This window comes from Papio anubis, chromosome 10 (genome assembly GCF_008728515.1).
Source record: "Papio anubis isolate 15944 chromosome 10, Panubis1.0, whole genome shotgun sequence".
Taxonomy (NCBI): Eukaryota; Metazoa; Chordata; class Mammalia; order Primates; family Cercopithecidae; genus Papio; species Papio anubis.
The window spans coordinates 6,713,275-6,727,467 of record NC_044985.1 but is presented as its reverse complement, the minus strand read 5'-3'; positions in this window follow the sequence as shown (position 1 = coordinate 6,727,467).

Here is a 14,193-nt window from a genome sequence, read left to right as displayed (position 1 = left end):
GATGTAAATTGAAGATGAAGAGATTAATAAGTATTTTAATTCTTATGTATTTTCACCTTTACATTTATTAGGAATGCTAATATTTTATGGCCACAGGTGATGGATAGTGGTAGGATTGTGAGAGGAGGCAAAAATAATTTGGACATAGAATGAGTGATGTATCATGTAAGTGGCAGAAACTGATATCTCTGGCTACCTTATTAAGATTAGACTGAGGGAAATGGCTGATAGGGATCAGAACTTAATTTAAATGCAGAAAAGCAAGAAGAAATTTACATAAAAGCTAAACCCTCCAACAGTGAATCTAAAAATGTATAAAACTTAAGAGACCCACGCTTCTCATTTGGGTACTCATTGCTTTCATATTTTGCAGAGAAAGGGGGAAGCAAAAAGTTGAGAAAGAAGCGTTTCATTTAGCTATTTTTTTCCACCTAATCATCTTCTGTTGTCAAGCTATATCTTAATTATTTGGTAGCCTGAACCATCTCTAATTTCTCCTCACTAAAGACTACAAGAATGAATTATGGTTTTGATGTAATTACAAAAGTGCATGCAGTTTTATCCTGTACCTTTATATGACCTGAATTACATAACGTCAAAAGGAATTTGATAAAAAGTTCACTTCATGGTAAGAGTACATTTACTATTATATCTATGTGATACATTTGAACAAATACATTAGAAAGGGACATTTGGCACAGGCTAAATTTCAGGAAGTCAGACTGAATGATGTTAAGAGAGAATATTAATCAGCTGGATATCACAGCACCTGAACACATGATCCTGTGTTTGAAACGTAGCCTTTTTCTAAGGTCCCATTTTTATTGATCCTGATAGCTTTTGTGTCATATCCATTAATTCCATCAAATCAAAGAGGAAGATTAGGGTCATAAAAAAGGAAGCAGTACCCAGTCCATTTGTCTAGGTTGGCGGTAGCAGAGCCAAAAGGAGAAACAAGCTGGAGAAAAGTTGAATTGAGTCTAAGCTTTGTATGAGCAAACCCTTAACTGTTCTTTCTCTATACACAGAAGAGGCTACACCTGCTTCCTAAAACAACAAAAACAACAACAAATAATACCCATAAATAACACACAGTTCCTAGGATCGTTGTTTGGGTGTCAAAGAGTGATCCTCAAGTTTTATATGATACCCAAGTTAAATAAATTTTCCTTATCAGACTTAGCAAGATTGTAAACATCTTTAATCAAGTGACCTTTATTAGTTACGGTAAATGATCCACCATTAAAGAAGAAAAAAAAGAAACGAGACCCTAAAATAGAGCAATTTAAATAAGTTTATTCCTCTAACATGGCAGTCTAGTTCATTAAAGATGACTGTTCACTTTTTCTTCATAAAGTTTCCAGATTGTTGCTGCTGCAACAATCTCTAGATTGTTGTATTCCACAGTGTGGGAAAAATTGACTGATGGCTGCATCTGCATTTTAGATCATAGGAAGGGGCAAAAATGTCAAGGGCCAAGAAGAAAGGCCTTTCTTTAAGTTGGAAATGGCTGAAAGGAAGCTCATGTCCTGATGTATGCACCTTTATTGTTCCAAATCTAGTTGCATTGTCCTAAGTAGACGCAAGGTAAGCAGGAAAAGATAGTTACGTGTATTAGAAAACTGAGAACACAGTTTTTAAGGATACTAGCCTGCTGCCACAGGACTGCATCAGGACATGACTTCCCTAATCCAATCTCTTCCATCTTTCCTAAATGCCTATCCCTTTTTGAGACACGCATTCAGTGCTAATGGCCTTGCTTTAATAGATTAACTCACAGCTAACTAGGGGTCAAATAGTTCCTAGCTGCCTATGTGTGTCCACTACCTGGAATCAGTAAGAGCTTTGATTTATTTTTTCTTATCAAATCCAATAAATCTACAAAATAACTGCATAAACTTGTAGCCACAAACTGACCACATTCCTCATAAAGTAAGAGTTTGCCTTGCTCTCCAACAAGGGGCATGTCATAATATCAGGACCAAGGAGGATGTGGGTTTGAAAGTTGATTACAGATTTCCAGACTTTAGACACTGAGCTGTATTTCAAAATTCACAATGTAATTGACTTAAAATCAGAACTCTTGAGTAAAATAATAAACTAAGTGTTTAAAAAGATTAACGACAAATAAAAACTCTAAAACTACTCACGCAGCAAGTCGAATAGCTCAATCAGTGGGAAATTCTTGTCAGGCACTTTGATGTGATCATTTTTACCAAAAATATCTCCGTAAATTGCCATGTGATTAAACCAGAATCATTTATTTACAAATTCTAATTTGTAAGACATCAAGCATATGTTTTCCAGTCTATTTAATTTTCCTAAGTACTCTCTTGGACATTTTGGTATTAACAAGATCTTTCTTTCATTACATCTTATAGCCTTGAATAATTTGGCTATAGTAAAAATGATTAATGAGCCCAAAAGCAGATTGTGTGCATATGTCGTATATGAGTATTACCTATACAGTAACTGTTCTTTACCCAAGGTAAAGGTTTCCCCAAAGAACAGAGAGATTTTCTGCAGAGGTTACTTGAAAAGTCAAAGCAGTATTAGTGAGCCTCTATCAAATTCTGCACAAGGACATACAGTTGATTAAGTATTGTATGAAAAATACCTCCACCAGTCCCTCCATACTCACATATGTCTTCTCAGCTGTCAGAAAAGTCTCTTGATTGCTTGCCAGTCTTTTTCTTATAGTCCCGGGGTAACCACAACCAAAAAAAATGATAAAATACTTGTGTCAGATACATAAGCCAGCTCTGTCTTACAGCCTTGCATCCAAGTCAAGCCTATAAATCCTCTCTCCATAAACATCCCTAATTTGGCTTCTTCTTCCATGGGCCCACTCTCTCACCCAGCTGATGAGTTAGTCAGCAATGCCAGGGAAATGATAGCTTTGAAAAAGATAAGGAAGGGGAGCACTATCATTTATCCCCCATGGAGTCTCACCTGTCCAAGTGCTTTCTAGTTGCTGACTGATCCAGAGGAAACTCAAGGTAGAAGTAGGGAAATATCAGGTGGGAGGAAAGATATAGTCAGGGCAGAGAAACAGGCAGTTCACTATAGGCATCACACCATTGGTCCTTCTTTACTTGATTTGCTTGTGAAGGGTGCTTTAGGTTTAGAGTTGGGTTAATAACATAACTACAGAAATTTAATTGGAATAAACAGTAGGCAACTTGACAGTGAAAAAGTTTCCATTAATAAGTCATATTGGGGGGGCGGAGCAAGATGGCCGAATAGGAACAGCTCCAGTCTCCAACTCCCAGCGCCAGCGACACAGAAGACCGGTGATTTCTGCATTTTCAACTGAGGTACTGGGTTCATCTCACTGGGGAGTGCCGGACGATCGGTGCTGGTCAGCTGCTGCAGCCCGACCAGCGAGAGCTGAAGCAGGGCGAGGCATCGCCTCACCTGGGAAGCACAAGGGGGAAGGGAATCCCTTTTCCTAGCCAGGGGAACTGAGACACACAACACCTGGAAAATCGGGTAACTCCCACCCCAATACTGCGCTTTAAGCAAACAGGCACACCAGGAGATCATATCCCACACCTGGCCGGGAGGGTCCCACGCCCACGGAGCCTCCCTCATTGCTAGCACAGCAGTCTGTGATCTACCGGCAAGGCAGCAGCGAGGCTGGGGGAGGGGCGCCCGCCATTGCTGAGGCTTAAGTAGGTAAACAAAGCTGCTGGGAAGCTCCAACTGGGTGGAGCTCACAGCAGCTCAAGGAAACCTGCCTGTCTCTGTAGACTCCACCTCTGGGGACAGGGCACAGCTACACAACAACAACAACAACAACAACAAAGCAGCAGAAACCTCTGCAGACGCAAACGACTCTGTCTGACAGCTTTGAAGAGAGCAGTGGATCTCCCAACACGGAGGCTGAGATCTGAGAACGGACAGACTGCCTGCTCAAGTGGGTCCCTGACCCCTGAGTAGCCTAACTGGGAGACATCCCCCACTAGGGGCAGTCTGACACCCCACACCTCACAGGGTGGAGTACACCCCTGAGAGGAAGCTTCCAAAGCAAGAATCAGACAGGTACACTCGCTGTTCAGAAATATTCTATCTTCTGCAGCCTCTGCTGCTGATACCCAGGCAAACAGGGTCTGGAGTGGACCTCAAGCAATCTCCAACAGACCTACAGCTGAGGGTCCTGACTGTTAGAAGGAAAACTATCAAACAGGAAGGACACCTACACCAAAACCCCATCAGTACATCACCATCATCAAAGACCAGAGGCAGATAAAACCACAAAGATGGGGAAAAAGCAGGGCAGAAAAGCTGGAAATTCAAAAAATAAGAGCACATCTCCCCCGGCAAAGGAGCGCAGCTCATCGCCAGCAACGGATCAAAGCTGGACGGAGAATGACTTTGACGAGATGAGAGAAGAAGGCTTCAGTCCATCAAATTTCTCAGAGCTAAAGGAGGAATTACGTACCCAGCGCAAAGAAACTAAAAATCTTGAAAAAAAAGTGGAAGAATTGACGGCTAGACTAATTAATGCAGAGAAGGTCATAAACGAAATGAAAGAGATGAAAACCATGACACGAGAAATACGTGACAAATGCACAAGCTTCAGTAACCGACTCGATCAACTGGAAGAAAGAGTATCAGCGATTGAGGATCAAATGAATGAAATGAAGCGAGAAGAGAAACCAAAAGAAAAAAGAAGAAAAAGAAATGAACAAAGCCTGCAAGAAGTATGGGATTATGTAAAAAGACCAAATCTCCGTCTGATTGGGGTGCCTGAAAGTGAGGGGGAAAATGGAACCAAGTTGGAAAACACTCTTCAGGATATCATCCAGGAGAACTTCCCCAACCTAGTAGGGCAGGCCAACATTCAAATCCAGGAAATACAGAGAACGCCACAAAGATACTCCTCGAGAAGAGCAACTCCAAGACACATAATTGCCAGATTCACCAAAGTTGAAATGAAGGAAAAAATCTTAAGGGCAGCCAGAGAGAAAGGTCGGGTTACCCACAAAGGGAAGCCCATCAGACTCACAGCAGATCTCTCGGCAGAAACTCTCCAAGCCAGAAGAGAGTGGGGGCCAATATTCAACATTCTTAAAGAAAAGAATTTTCAACCCAGAATTTCATATCCAGCCAAACTAAGTTTCATAAGTGAAGGAGAAATAAAATCCTTTACAGATAAGCAAATGCTTAGAGATTTTGTCACCACTAGGCCTGCCTTACAAGAGACCCTGAAGGAAGCACTCAACATGGAAAGGAACAACCGGTACCAGCCATTGCAAAAACATGCCAAAATGTAAAGACCATCGAGGCTAGGAAGAAACTGCATCAACTAACGAGCAAAATAACCAGTTAATATCATAATGGCAGGATCAAGTTCACACATAACAATCTTAACCTTAAATGTAAATGGACTAAATGCTCCAATTAAGAGACACAGACTGGCAAACTGGATAAAGAGTCAAGACCCATCAGTCTGCTGTATTCAGGAGACCCATCTCACACGCAGAGACATACATAGGCTCAAAATAAAGGGATGGAGGAAGATTTACCAAGCAAATGGAGAACAAAAAAAAGCGGGGGTTGCAATACTAGTCTCTGATAAAACAGACTTTAAACCATCAAAAATCAAAAGAGACAAAGAAGGCCATTACATAATGGTAAAGGGATCAATTCAACAGGAAGAGCTAACTATCCTAAATATATATGCACCCAATACAGGAGCACCCAGATTCATAAAGCAAGTCCTTAGAGACTTACAAAGAGACTTAGACTCCCATACAATAATAATGGGAGACTTCAACACTCCACTGTCAACATTAGACAGATCAACGAGACAGAAAGTTAACAAGGATATCCAGGAATTGAACTCATCTCTGCAGCAAGCAGACCTAATAGACATCTATAGAACTCTCCACCCCAAATCAACAGAATATACATTCTTCTCAGCACCACATCGTACTTACTCCAAAATTGACCACGTAATTGGAAGTAAAGCACTCCTCAGCAAATGTACAAGAACAGAAATTATAACAAACTGTCTCTCAGACCACAGTGCAATCAAACTAGAACTCAGGACTAAGAAACTCAATCAAAACCGCTCAACTACATGGAAACTGAACAACCTGCTCCTGAATGACTACTGGGTACATAACGAAATGAAGGCAGAAATAAAGATGTTCTTTGAAACCAATGAGAACAAAGATACAACATACCAGAATCTCTGGGACACATTTAAAGCAGTGTGCAGAGGGAAATTTATAGCACTAAATGCCCACAAAAGAAAGCAGGAAAGATCAAAAATTGACACTCTAACATCGCAATTAAAAGAACTAGAGAAGCAAGAGCAAACACATTCGAAAGCTAGCAGAAGGCAAGAAATAACTAAGATCAGAGCAGAACTGAAGGAGATAGAGACACAAAAAACCCTCCAAAAAATCAATGAATCCAGGAGTTGGTTTTTTGAAAAGATCAACAAAATTGACAGACCACTAGCAAGACTAATAAAGAAGAAAAGAGAGAAGAATCAAATCGACGCAATTAAAAATGATAAAGGGGATATCACCACCGACCCCACAGAAATACAAACTACCATCAGAGAATACTATAAACACCTCTACGCAAATAAACTGGAAAATCTAGAAGAAATGGATAATTTCCTGGACACTTACACTCTTCCAAGACTAAACCAGGAAGAAGTTGAATCCCTGAATAGACCAATAGCAGGCTCTGAAATTGAGGCAACAATTAATAGCCTACCAACCAAAAAAAGTCCAGGACCAGATGGATTCACAGCTGAATTCTACCAGAGGTACAAGGAGGAGTTGGTACCATTCCTTCTGAAACTATTCCAATCAATAGAAAAAGAGGGAATCCTCCCTAACTCATTTTATGAGGCCAACATCATCCTGATACCAAAGCCTGGCAGAGACACAACAAAAAAAGAGAATTTTAGACCAATATCCCTGATGAACATCGATGCAAAAATCCTCAATAAAATACTGGCAAACCGGATTCAACAACACATCAAAAAGCTTATCCACCATGATCAAGTGGGCTTCATCCCTGGGATGCAAGGCTGGTTCAACATTCGCAAATCAATAAACATAATCCAGCATATAAACAGAACCAAAGACAAGAACCACATGATTATCTCAATAGATGCAGAAAAGGCTTTTGACAAAATTCAACAGCCCTTCATGCTAAAAACGCTCAATAAATTCGGTATTGATGGAACGTACCTCAAAATAATAAGAGCTATTTATGACAAACCCACAGCCAATATCATACTGAATGGGCAAAAACTGGAAAAATTCCCTTTGAAAACTGGCACAAGACAGGGATGCCCTCTCTCACCACTCCTATTCAACATAGTGTTGGAAGTTCTGGCTAGGGCAATTAGGCAAGAGAAAGAAATCAGGGGTATTCAGTTAGGAAAAGAAGAAGTCAAATTGTCCCTGTTTGCAGATGACATGATTGTATATTTAGAAAACCCCATTGTCTCAGCCCAAAATCTCCTTAAGCTGATAAGCAACTTCAGCAAAGTCTCAGGATACAAAATTAATGTGCAAAAATCACAAGCATTCTTATACACCAATAACAGACAAACACAGAGCCAAATCATGAATGAACTTCCATTCACAATTGCTTCAAAGAGAATCAAATACCTAGGAATCCAACTTACAAGGGATGTAAAGGACCTCTTCAAGGAGAACTACAAACCACTGCTCAGTGAAATAAAAGAGGACACAAACAAATGGAAGAACATACCATGCTCATGGATAGGAAGAATCAATATCGTGAAAATGGCCATACTGCCCAAGGTAATTTATAGATTCAATGCCATCCCCATCAAGCTACCAATGAGTTTCTTCACAGAATTGGAAAAAACTGCTTTAAAGTTCATATGGAACCAAAAAAGAGCCCGCATCTCCAAGACAATCCTAAGTCAAAAGAACAAAGCTGGAGGCATCACGCTACCTGACTTCAAACTATACTACAAGGCTACAGTAACCAAAACAGCATGGTACTGGTACCAAAACAGAGATATAGACCAATGGAACAGAACAGAGTCCTCAGAAATAATACCACACATCTACAGCCATCTGATCTTTGACAAACCTGAGAAAAACAAGAAATGGGGAAAGGATTCCCTATTTAATAAATGGTGCTGGGAAAATTGGCTAGCCATCAGTAGAAAGCTGAAACTGGATCCTTTCCTTACTCCTTATACGAAAATTAATTCAAGATGGATTAGAGACTTAAATGTTAGACCTAATACCATAAAAATCCTAGAGGAAAACCTAGGTAGTACCATTCAGGACATAGGCATGGGCAAAGACTTCATGTCTAAAACACCAAAAGCAACGGCAGCAAAAGCTAAAATTGACAAATGGGATCTAATTAAACTAAAGAGCTTCTGCACAGCAAAAGAAACTACCATCAGAGTGAACAGGCAACCTACAGAATGGGAGAAAATTTTTGCAATCTACTCATCTGACAAAGGGCTAATATCCAGAACCTACAAAGAACTCCAACAAATTTACAAGAAAAAAACAAACAACCCCATCAAAAAGTGGGCAAAGGATATGAACAGACATTTCTCAAAAGAGGACATTCATACAGCCAACAGACATATGAAAAAATGCTCATCATCACTGGCCATCAGAGAAATGCAAATCAAAACCACAATGAGATACCATCTCACACCAGTTAGAATGGCGATCATTAAAAAGTCAGGAAACAACAGGTGCTGGAGAGGATGTGGAGAAATAGGAACACTTTTACACTGTTGGTGGGATTGTAAACTAGTTCAACCATTATGGAAAACAGTATGGCGATTCCTCAAGGATCTAGAACTAGATGTACCATATGACCCAGCCATCCCATTACTGGGGATATACCCAAAGGATTATAAATTATGCTGCTATAAAGACACATGCACACGTATGTTTATTGCAGCACTATTCACAATAGCAAAGACTTGGAATCAACCCAAATGTCCATCAGTGACAGATTGGATTAAGAAAATGTGGCACATATACACCATGGAATACTATGCAGCCATAAAAAAGGATGAGTTTGCGTCCTTTGTAGGGACATGGATGCAGCTGGAAACCATCATTCTTAGCAAACTATCACAAGAACAGAAAACCAAACACCGCATGTTCTCACTCATAGGTGGGAACTGAACAACGAGATCACTTGGACTCAGGAAGGGGAACATCACACACCGGGGCCTATCATGGGGAGGGGGGAGGGGGGAGGGATTGCATTGGGAGTTATACCTGATGTAAATGACGAGTTGATGGGTGCAGCAGACTAACATGGCACAAGTATACATATGTAACAAACCTGCATGTTATGCACATGTACCCTACAACTTAAAGTATAATAATAATAAATAAATTTAAAAAAAAAAAAAATAAGTCATATTGTTATTTATTTCGGCCAGTAATGTCTATCTATAAGATATGCACAGACAGACAAGATTATCTTTAATGCTGTCACGCCAAGTATTTCAATTATTTTCTCCTTTTAGCCACATGGTAGAATTGCACTCCTTTTGAAGTTAATAAGCCAAACTTGACTTGCTTTGAGTGATGAGAGAGGAGAAGCCAAAGCATAGACTGTTCTGGTACCCACAGTTTAAGAGAACCACTGTCCATGCTCCCCAGAAGGCTTTATTCCTTCCCCATTCAGTTTCCATAAACAAAGGGGAAACTGAACCCTTTTCTCATAAATCCCTGGTAGAGGCCTGCGCCAGCCTGAATGATTTCCTTATTTATTCCCCATGCCAACCCCTGCTCCTCCCCTCATCTCTGGGGTATTACATAATCAGTGGCTCAAAGAACAATTCAGTTGGATTTCAAACAAGCTCTGTTGATAAAAGTGAAAAGTGTTCACCTAAGCCAAAGTTGTTTTCTGTTTGTTTGTTTGTTTGTTTTTGTTTTTGAGACAGAGTCTCTCTCTGTCACCCAGGCTGCAGTGCAGTGGTGCAATCTCAGCTCACTGCAACCTCCACCTCCCAGGTTCAAGCAATTCTCCTGCTTCAGCCTCCCAAGTAGCTGGGATTACAAACGCGCGCCATCATGCTCAGCTAATGTTTGTATTTTTAGTGGAGACGGGGTTTCACCATGTTGGCCAGACTGGTCTTGAACTCCTGACCTCAAGTGATCCACCGGCCTCGGCCTCCCAAAGTGCTGGGAGTACAGGCATGAGCCACTGCGCCTGGCCCAAGCCAAAGTTTCAAATGGTACACATTCCCTAAAAATGGTGCCCTGTGAATTAGTATGTGATTATATGCAAACAGATGATCATGAAATAATTACAGATAGTAGACCATAAATGGCACAAACAGACAATATTGTAAGAAATCAGGAAGTGAGGGGGATTTAAGTGCTTACCAAAATGACATATGAACAAATAGTCTGTGAGTTGCTGAATGTGACTGTCATTGTAAAGAACTGCGAAGTGTCTTTTAGCATGCCTCTAACATGGTAACCATGTTGTATTTTATTTTATTTTATTTTATTTTATTTTATTTTATTTTATTTTATTTTATTTTTCCCCCCAGTGGCATCTTGAAAAGAAAAGAAAAAAAAAACAAACACAAAACAACATTCAACCTCTAACTTATTGAAATTTGGAAACTCAAAATAGTATGGTGAGAATAAAATAAAATAAAATGGACTGGGTACTGCTTTCTTTTTTATGACCCTAATCTTCCTCTTTGATTTGATGGAATTAATGGATATGACACAAAAGCTATCAGGATCAATAAAAATGGGACCTTAGAAAAAGGCTACCTTTCAAACACAGGATCATGTGTTCAGGTGCTGTGATATCCAGCTGATATCCACCATGGCCAACATGGTGAAATCCTGTCTCTACTAAAAATGCCAAAATTAGCTGGGTATGGTGACGCGCCCCTGTAATCCCAGCTACTCGGAGGCTGAGATGGGAGGATTGTTTGAACCTGCAAGGCAGAGGCTGCAATGAGCCGAGATCACGCCACTGCAGTCCAGCCTGGACAACAGAGTGAGACCCTGTCTCAAAAAAAAAAAAGAAAAAAAGAAAAAACAGCTGACAAGATATTTACTTGGTTTTCTAACTCTGAGATAAGCTATAGCTAATTAGGCTGGAGAGATCAAGAATGTCTTCAGAGACGAAGGACATCTACTTGCTCCTTGAAGGATAGAAAGGCTGATTCGGGCAATCATGTTGTAGAGTAAGTAAAACTGTAGAAGTTGGAAAGCACAAAAAAAAGTAGCGATAAAATGATGATAGGTAGCATTGATTGAGTGCTTACTGCTTGTAAACAATAAAGTGACAGTTTTACATGGATAAAACCACTTAAGTTTCTCAACCTGGTGACGTAGGTTCTTTACCCTCATTTTATAGCTGTGAAAACGGAGACAAAAGGAGGTTAAGAAACTTGTCCAAAGTATTCCCACTTACCTACTCCGCTCTATTTCCTTTGACAAAGTGAACTGAATGGAAGGTCATTATAAGGGACACTGTAGAAGAAAGAATGGAAAGCTAGAGTGAGGCCAGCTGCTGGGGGAGCCACACATGCCAGACTAAGGTGTTTGGGCAAAATCGAAAGATATTAAATCTGCTTTCAGGATTCTTATATTTTTGTTGAGTGAGGTAAACATTAGCAAAGACTAAAATGACAGTGTGTAGCAAAGAGATGTATTGCACACAAGCACAGGTAAACAACTAGCACAGACAATACAAGTGCAGGTCATTTAACTTGTGCTTGAATTAAAAATAAAGGGATATCTTACCCAAGCCTTGGAAGATCTTAAATTTTGAAATTTTGAATACATTATTCTATATACTAAATTGATTACAAAGGTGTGGGGAAGGTTCTTTAAATTTCTCTGTTTAAAGAAGATATACAATCTTCACTTTAGCAGCATTTAGATATTATTGTCTCACTATCCACTGATATAAGGCTGGTTTGGCTAGGATATATTAAATTGGGGTTTCACCCCTACCTAACCGGATTATCCCATTTCTGATCTTAAATGTTTCAGTCTATTTATTGGAAGAACTGAGTTTTATATCTAGCTGAAGAAAAAGATAATTACACGCGATAGTAAATATGCAATCCTGTTTCCTGGTTGTTCAAAATTTCTGACCTGAAATACAAGTAAACTCTGTGGTTTACTGAACAGAATCTGATTCTCGGCATTAATAGCATTCCATACAGTCTACTAAAGATCACCTTTTATTGCATTTCTCATAAGGAGATCAGAGGGGATGGTGAACCATCTTCCTATAGCTTTTTTCTCTCTTCTAAAAGCGTACATTGCATCCCTGTGGAGATACAAGAAAGGAAGATTCTTCAACCTTTGTTCCCTTTTGGTCATTTTCTTTTAGGGCAATCTCCTCTCACATCTGCATGCACCTGATCATGCATGACTTATTCTTGCTGGAAGTTTGTGACTAGTTCTCAAATTGAGCTGCAAACGGCTCCTCTGTGCAGGACTACTCACTGACAGCCCTCTCGTAATAGGGAATGTGATTGTTGTTCTTCCCCTCTGTGGGTTTTTGTTGTAGTTGTTATCGTTGGCTTCTTTTTCCCCCCAGTGGCATCTTGAAAAGAAAAGAAAAAAAAAAAAAAAAACACACAAAACAACATTCAACCTCTAACTTATTGAATTTTGGAAACTCAAAATAGTATGGTGAGAAGATTTGTAATTATACCTATCTCTCAGGGCATAATGACTTAATTAATATACCCTTCACGAGATTTTGCTCTGTGGGAAGCACACAGCTGCACTGGCTGATGGAAATTAAGGTATCGTGAAGTGCAGAACTTGAGTGTTTTGATTGTGTGTGTGTTTTAAATGTTTAATAGAGATTTTTTCTTCCTTTTGGTTTAATTTGTGCACAGAAATCAGCTCCTCCCCTTCATCAGCCTGTAGATGATAAATGGTAAGGAGGACAAATGTATGGAAAGTTGAAGCTGCTCAAGTTGCTAATGACAAAATCAATCATAGCTGGATATCCATGGCTCAAGGCTATTTCGAAACATTTATGCTATTTGTTCTATTTTGCACAATTATTCAACCTAAGAGTATTCCCAAGATGGTTTGGAATTAGATTTTTATTTTCACTCTCACTGCCTGCCTGGATTTTTTAGAGATCTTATATTTCTCTATTTTTTTCAGTTTTTGAGAACTCATGTAAGTTCATGCCTTCTTCCTTTTAAAAAGTGACTTTGGCCAGAAGTGGTGGCTCATACCTGTAATCCCAGCACTTTGGTAGGCTGAGGAGGGCGGATTATGATGTCAAGAGATCAAGACCATCCTGTCCAACATGGTGAAACCCTGTCTCTACCAAAAGTACAAAAAAAAAATTATCTGGGTGTGGTCACACGCACCTGTAGTCCCAGCTACTCGGGAGGCTGAGGCAGGAGAATCGCTTGAACCTGGGAGGCGGAAGTTGCAGTGAGCCAAGATCATGCTACTGCATGTCACCAGCCTGATGACAGAGTGAGACTCTGTCAAAATAAATAAATAAATAAATGTGACTTTATCGCGTTATACTTGAAAGTTATTTTTGCTTATGAGAAGCAATAACTGCCCTCTTTGATCCATTTGCACTAACTCCCAGGAAAGCTCAAAAGTCAGGTATAATTTCAAGACCCTCGAGCACTTCCGACAGAGGGAAACTGTGCTGATGCAGTCCTGCCTCGGCTAGGGCAGCATGGGCGTGTTCCACATTCTAGAACTTTCTTTTTCTGTCTTTCTCATGCTTGTGCTCTCTTTCTCTCTCTTTTTCATACAAACTTTTAGAAAGAATAAATTGATATATGTATGAATGATTTTGACTATTAGGTAAAATTTATGTGTTGTGAACCTGAGTAACAAGAAGCCAGGAAAAGCCCAATCTAGTAAAACAGAAAGAAGACTGGTGAAATCAAAGGCCGTTTAAACCAAAGGTCAAGTCAAGAGAAAAGTTAACAAACACAGTGAAGAGGAGGCTAGAAACAGAATTTTACTGGCTTCTTGATGGTTGTTGTCATGGTGGATTTTTATTCTGTTTTGTTTTTAAGCTAAAGAAGGTCAAAAAATTCTATTATTTCACTTTTATTATTTTTTCAACCAAGTGAATGACTGTGAACCTGTAGAACAAAATGGGCAAAAACAAAATCTAGCCAGCTTCATAAGGACCAGGAAGAGATACTTTCAGTGATTT